Raw genomic sequence first — 8,174 nt, 5'->3', positions numbered from 1 at the left:
AGGTTTGTATTCTACTCTCCAAACCTTGATAATGCTCCTAGGGGTTGTCCTCTACTCTATGATAATAAATTAATATAACAAGCTCTATGGTATAACGTCGTAATGGTAAATGGAGTTCACATGATCTATAAGTAGAGTTTGAGGATTCCGTAGCTTGTATTATGAGATAAGTGTAATATACCCTATAGAAACAAAGATAAATGCAAATAACATCCATATATTTAGTATAAAGTAATAAAAATAATCAATGCAATTGTAATGGTAACCAAAATAAGATACCTTGATTATTAGGAGCATAATGTTCACATGCCTCTTCTAGGAGGGAACCTCTAGTAGAGTAAATCTTAGTTACAATAGTAATCCAAGGCATTTTTGACAATGTTTTTACCTCTATATATACTACTTTCTAACCTTCTAGAACATTCTAGAGGAGGAAAACCTTCTAGCAAGTCCTCTCATAATTGTTGCAGTCACACTACTGCCATCATTGTCTAATAATGATGGCCTTTCTTATATAACCATATATTAATCTATTTGTTAAGGGTTAGGGAGGCAAGGACCCTAACATGTCCTCCCCCTTAGAGAACAACCTTATCCTCGAGAGTTGAGATGTGGAAATTGGTGTAGAATGTTAGCAGGCTGGAAGGTGCCACCTCAAGAGGTCTTTCCTTCCATTGTATTAAAACTTATTGAATGGTGTGATGGTAGAGATGTCTCTCATAGTGCTTGAGGACTACTAATAGCTGCAACCAAATGGAGCCTTCATCTTCACATGCTAAGGAAATCACTAAAAAAGCATGAATTAAAAAAGGAAATGGGGAATAATTTGTCATCGAACTAATTAGATAAAAAAAGACAGTAGGGAGAAAAGAAGGCTACCCTTCTAGGAGGTCATATCTCCTTCTCACTCATCATAGGTCTATCCATATGAGATAAGGGTCCATGCATCTAGCAATCACGGTTAGGAAGAGCAGGTTCCAGACCCATTATTTTCTCTCTCTAAGCCTGACCACTTCTTTAGGTGACCAGGAAAATAATCATCTTTCCTTGAGTTATCACTTCCTCTACCATGATTCTCCAATCTTGGGCTCATATCCTGATTCCTCGCACAAGTATTCTTCTTCCTCTAAATTTTGAGACACCATTCTACTACTTATTAAATCAATTTTTTTAGGTGGTTGTGTTACACAAAAATATCGTCACCATGATTATTTGCAGTCAGTATGGGTCCGTCATCACTTGTACTGTCCTCCTAAGCAAGTCTAAGACCTCAGCTCTTCAAATCAAGCTTTGGAAATGGGAGAAAGACATTAAAAATCAATGTAACTCTGGTTCCACACTTTCTCTCATGGTCACCTGCGGTCCCGCACCTTCTGTATACAAAAGCTGCATACCTACCCGCTCTGTCCCTAACGGTGTAGGTGCGGACCCCTGTGAAAGTCAAAAGGCGCAAGTTTTATCTTAAAAAAAACTCACTTTGGGTTAATTCTAGAGTTTTCTAGAAGGAATTTTGACGTGTATTGTTCGCTCTGAGGTGGTTCATGCATCCCAAAAGAGAAGGAGCTAATCCCTTGACTAAAGGAGCTATCCCTTTGAAGGAGGGCTTTATCCCTTTGAAAAAGGACCTAGTAACTTCCCTCCATTGCACTATAAATACAAGCATTGGGGTGAGGACTAGGGAGGTTAGAAGCTGAACATTTTGAGGGTAAATGCTTGTGAAATTAAGACTTCCTATTTGAGCTTAAGAGGAGAGATCACATACCTTTTTGGCTTCATTGGGGAGTGAGTGAAACTTGTCAAAGTAGAGGAAACTTCTTGTTGGACCCTGGGAGGAGCTTGTACAGTGTCAAGGCAAAGGTTGTAAAGTTCTTCTTCTTTTGAATTAATACAATCAAACTCATTTTTCTCAACAAGTATCTTATGTTATTTGTTTCATGGACTCCTTGACTTTCATGTTAAATATGTTTTATGCAATTGGCTTTTCAGGTGCTATTTAATTTGTTTGCCTTGTTTGTGTTTGCAGATTCGCGAAAAGGAGCTCATTTGGATCAAAGGAGCGAGGGCATCCACAAGCTTGCGTTGGACCAAAGGTAGGCCCTAAAAACACTTGTTTGCTATTGTTTATCAAAGCATATTTAGAGAAAGATAGTGTCTGGTTGGTTTGCTTGTCATTAGGTCTTCTTTAGATTCTAGGAAGGTCTATCTTGTCCGCAAGATCGACTCATCCCGTGTGACAAAATGGTGACTCCACTGGGGATACAATCAAATCAACATTCTACCTGCCGATCAACCAAAAACGGCTTTCATTTTTCCATGGGGGACATTTTCTTATTGCAAGTTACCTTTTGGACTTAAGAATGCCGGTGCAACTTTTCAAAGGGCGATGTCTTATGCGTTTCATGACATCAAGCACATTGTGCAACCCTATCTCGATGACTTGCCTGCTCATTCATTACATCGAGCTGATCACCTCGTCCATTTACGAGCAATCTTTATGAGGTGTAAGCATTATCGTATTCGGTTGAACCCACACAAATGTGTCTTCTGTATAGAAACAGGTCGATTGCTGGGATTTGTAGTTTCAAAAGCCAGCATTCGCGTCGATCCTTCGAAAGTCGAAGCCATCATCAATTTGCCTCCTCCTTCGAGTCTTCGCCAACTCCAAAGTTTTCAAGGGAAAGCAAACTTTTTACGACGATTCATTCCTAACTACACCGAGGTTACAAAGGGTTTTACCTGGTTGTTGAAATAGAACACTCCATTCTATTGGGATGAGATAGCTCAGAAATCTTTTGATGCACTTAAACACGCGTTGACCCATGCACCGTTGTTGCATCCTACCAACTACAACCAGGATTACTTCTTGTATCTCGCCGCCTCCCATTCCACCATTGGAATGGTCTTAGTTCAGGAAGATGAATTTGGAACGGAACATGTGATATATTACCTTAGTCGAATGTTAAACTCAATTGAGCCAAAATACTCACATGTGGAGAAATTGGCATTGGCAACCGTTCAAGCTGTCCAACGTTTTCGTCACTACATTCTACTACGCAAAACTACGGTAATTTCGGATTGCAACCCTATGATCTACATTTTGACCAAGCAATTGCTAGGGGGCAAGTACTCTAAATGGATCGTTATCCTGTAGGAGTTCGACTTGGAATTTGAGAAATCTAAGTCTAAGAAATCTTTAGTTTTTGCGGAGTTAATGTGTGACTTCCCGCGTGCTGACACGGAAACTGTGGCAGAGGAGCCCATTGCGGACGAATCCTTGTTTCTAATCAGCACTTTAGATCCGTGGTATGGGGATATCATCGTTTATCTCCAGACCCAATCCTTTCGGCCCGAAATTTCATGGTCAGAACGTCGAAAGATTCGTTTCCAGTCCCAACAATTCAGGATTATTGGAGATACACTTTATCACCGTGGGGCGGATTCTATTTTTTGACGTTGCTTAACTCACGAGGAAGCTGAAAGGGTTTTAAATGACTGTCACTTTGGAGCGTGTGGCGGTCATATGTCTGGGTATGCCACAGCCCAAAAGATATTGCGTGCTAGCTACTTCTGGCCGTCTTTGTTTAAAGATTGTATTATGGCGGTCCGAAAATGCCACAACTGCCAGAATTTTGATCGTAAGATGCGCGCTCCACCTGCTCCTCTCCACCCTATAATTTCCATTGGTCCTTTTGCCAAATGGGGTATCGATTTTATTACATGTAACCCTCACTCGGCCGGGGGGCATGCGTATATCATCCTTGTGGTAGATTATTTTACTAAGTGGGCCGAGGCGATGCCTACATTCGAGGTAGACGACAAGACAACTGCAATTTTTGTGTTCAATCATATAATTTCTAGGTTTGGTGTCCCACAAGTGATAATCACTGATCATGGGCGTCATTTTCGAAACATTATGATGACTGAACTTACAGGCCAGCTTGGTTTACGTCATGATAGTTCAACCCCTTATTATCCACAAGCGAATGGTCTGGCTGAGTCCATCAACAAAGTTTTAGTTATCATGATCCGATGAATCATTGGGATTCATCGGTCGAATTGGCACAACATGCTATTTTCAGCGCTTTGGGCGTACCGAACTTCAGTAAAAACATCAACAGGGTTCACTCCTTTCCAACTAGTCTATGGTTTGGAAGCTGTGTTACTCATTGAATGCAAAATCCCGTCACTGCAAATGGCCATCGAGTTACTTCCAGCTACTTCCAAAGAGGAAAAGCGTTTGTTATACTTAGCTCAATTAGATGAGAATCAACGTGATGCTGCATTGGCGATCGAGACTCACGCAAAACGTATGAAAGCTCAGTATGATCGAAATGTGACCCCTCGAAATTTTTCGGAAGGAGACCTAGTGTTATTGTATGATCAAGCTAATGATAAATTAGGCACTGGAAAATTCGTTCCTATGTGGCATGGTCCCTATGTTGTCAAGCGAAAGCTAGCCAAAGGGGCTTATGAATTGGTAGACTTCGATGGGGACTCTTTGGGTAAACCCAGAAATGGCCTTTACTTGAAGAGGTACTATGCTTAAAAGAATGGGTATGGAGATTTTTAGTTAGGATAGTTTTTTCTTTCTAGCTGGTGTGTTTTAGTTTAAAAAGTGTGCTTAGCTTAGAGAGTGTTTTTTCGTCATTATTCCTGCTTATCTTGGTTTTACTCTTGATATTGCAGATGTCAATGCCTCTCCAAACATACATTGGATTTGCTGATGGTGCTTGTCGTAATACACAGAACATCTCTTCCGCAGCTTGGGTTATCTATTCGCCCTCTGATGAGTTAGTTTCTATGCATGGGGTAAGCCTCGGTCAAACAACAAACAACATTCCAGAGTATAGTGCAGTGATTGAGTTATTATCTGAATCTATTTCATTTGGAATTCGGAGTTTGATAGTGAGGTTAGATTCTGAACTCGTTGTATTATAGCTTAATAGAGTGTATGCCATTAGAAATCCAGTGTTACTGAGATTATTTTTGAGAGTGCATCTTTTGGAACGTGAATTTGATTACATTGTATATCAGCATATTCCAAGGTCTTTAAATACATTAGTAGATGCAATTGCTTCTCGAATGTTAAATAGACATTTGAAATAATCATACATGTAAATTTAAAACCATTCCATAACATGATTTACAAGATAAGCCGGTAATAGTGATATATATCTAGGAGTGTGTCAAAAAATACATTGTCCTCGATCATAGGTTGAAAAACACCTTGTGATCGGCAAAAATGATAAGTACAAAAAACAAAAATGTCACATGTGCCCACAATAGGCAATCATCCTATCACTGGTGATGATCTCTATAAGAAACCACTGCCCGGGCCACCTTGCAAAGGAACCTCCTAAAAGGTCTCGGGACTCCAATCACATAGCGCTGAAGTCGACGAGGAATGTCATCTATAGTGGTCTCGGGAATATCTCCTGTCAAACGCTCGAGATGACCCTCCAACTCGGCCAAAACCTTTGCTGATTCGTCCTACGGGGCAGGCACGGGTGCAACTGGTTGCTTCCTATCGAAAGGCCGGAGAGCGGTTGGTCGCTGTGGACCCACATCTGCATTTGAAACTTTTGCTATCAGTTTTGAGACGATGGAAAATAAAAAAATAAAATAAAAAAAAATAGGAAAAATGTTGAAAAGGATTTTACCTGAGTCATCCCACTGCTCTCCTGGTGGAAGAGCCATGTTTGGGTCACCACAAAAATCTATCCCAGCGTAAGGGAAATCTTGAATGGAAAAGACTTGGTTTTCCATCCATTGGAAATACTCAGGTTTGAATCGAGAAACCTCTGTCCTCTCGTCCGGGTGACGGGCCATGACTGCGACCCATCGCATCAGTTTGGGCTCTCGAGGAAGCCCAGCTCCAACAGTAAGGTGCTGTGGGATCAACATAGGAACCCTCTCCAGGCCACAACTCACGACCAAAGCCCCATAACCAAAGTTCTTTAGTCGTCCGCTCTTGGCCCTGGTCAGTTGGCCTTTCACATTGGCCAGCACAGCATCGCACCAGTTGAAGATGGTGCCTCGAAAGCAATCAACTGCCATACGCATCTGGGATCCGGTGGCAATATGTAATGCGGCAGCTCCGCAAAGTCTGTTGACAGTAAACGCAATCACCATGAGTTCAGGACAGGATATGGTCTTTATGTCTATCCCTTTGTCTCTAGCCTGGCTGTTGCAGTACTCTAGCCGGAGGCTATCGACAGACTAGCCACCTAGCCTAGTCCCGTGCAGAGTCAAGTTTTCGCCTCTCTTAGGCAAACCATTCAAGAAATAAATATCGCCGGTTCGATTTCGAGCTGGTGGCCGCCAATGAAGAAGCACTGGTCCTGTATGCTCCATCTGTCAACCAGCCACTGTAAGAAATCCACCTGAGCCCTCATGCCAGGAATGGCCTAGAATTTGTATAGTCTGCATGCCCTCAAAGCATCAAGTGAAGGTTGATGATTCCATGCGGCAGCATCCACGTCCTGATGCTCTCGTTCACGCCAATCTAGCATGATGTACTCTCTGCATCAAGTATAAGGATAAATTAAATTGCTAGAAAATATTTTGTGTGGTCCATTTTTGAGAACTTTTGGGTTCAAAACCCTTGCGGCGGGGTACGCACCATCCGAGTTAGACACAGTGCGTGGGACCGCACTTTGTCTACACAGAAGGTGCGGAGCCCGAGCTTTTTCCCAATGGAGAAAAATTCGGGGTCCGCGGGTCCGCAATGGTAAACCTGCGGACCCCCCGCACGCGGATTTTGCGCCTAAAAACCCTCCCAAAAATGAAATAAATGACTTAAACAAAAAATTAAACGGTTAAAAATGAAGAGTGGGATGATGTGGATTACCTGGAGAAGATGGCGTTCGATTCCAAAGTTAAGATTTTCTGCAATCTTCACAGGAAGTTTTCTGAGCAAAAGCACTATTTTCTCACCCAAACTCAAACGGTAAAAATGAATTGACAAAGGCCCTTTTTATAAGTTTTTTGAGTAAATGAATTGCAAATTTGTTTATGTTTCACTTTGAAAAGGTATTTTGTGACATTTTTATCCATTTCAAACAGGTATGAGTAACGTTTGTGTTTTTGTGCAGAATAAAGGATTATTCAGGCGAAATCTATCATTTTCAACGAAAAACAAGTAGAGTCATCTTAAAGCCCTTTTCTGACTCCTAAAATATGAAAAGATTGCCGAGCATTTATTTTACACTCGTTAAAGCAGAATTAAAAGACGATCCACTTACAGCTCTTTTCCGACTGTAAAAACATGAAAAGATTGCCGGATTTTTGTCGTTTCAAATTCGATATTGGTTATAAAACGACGTGTCATTGATCGTTTTTTTACTTTTTTGGGTCAAAGGTACTAATAACGAAAAGTACTCCTTGGTTGTAAAAGATCAAGCGGTTCTCTCAAGTATTATTTTATACTTTTTTGGGCTTGGGAGACACAAATTTACGAAAAAGGCCAACCTTGGAGTCTTCTTAAGTTTTTTCAGACTCTCTAAAATTGAAAAACGCCGAGTTTCTCCTATACTGGACTCGTTAAAATTTCACAGTAAAGGACCTGTTCAATTACAAACAGGAACGAACCACTCCTTCTTAGGGTTCGAATTTAAACTAAGTTGGACTCGTCTGAAGGATGAGCTTATAATCAAGTAAATGTTATCCTCCTCAAGCTTGTCAAAAATAAAGAGGTACTTGCCAGAAATGGTGGGGGAAAATAGAGAAAAATGAGTCTGTTTGTCATGCTTTGTAACCACTCTTGAACACGACACTTTCATTCACTTGGGTTGGGAAATCCTTTGCCTAACAGTTGGTCAAACCACATTGAAAGTCTTCAGCCGGTTTCTAGGTATTAACTTTGGGTCAATTGTCACCAAGCCATCTGTCGTGTCGTTACGTGTTCAAGAGGTCACTGCCAATAAGCCATTCATCCGCAAAATATCTGTCATCCATCTTGACCATCCCTGAGTCAGTCCTTGCAACGAAATTTCTTCAACTTGATCTATGATTTCGTGTTGTGGGCTTGCCTATGACGGATCGCTTTCTATCGACATCAGCACATTATCTAGAAATATGATCTAGAAATCGTCAGTACCTTGAGATCTGCATGCCTTAATGGTAGGTTTCTCGCCTTTGACGACAGTTTACATCATTGACTTTCGATCAAAGGA

This window comes from Pinus tabuliformis, chromosome 7 (assembly GCF_031772625.1).
Source record: "Pinus tabuliformis cultivar Carrire ecotype Pingquan chromosome 7, CPIR1, whole genome shotgun sequence".
Lineage (NCBI taxonomy): Eukaryota > Viridiplantae > Streptophyta > Pinopsida > Pinales > Pinaceae > Pinus > Pinus tabuliformis.
Note: the sequence above shows the minus strand (reverse complement) of the source record.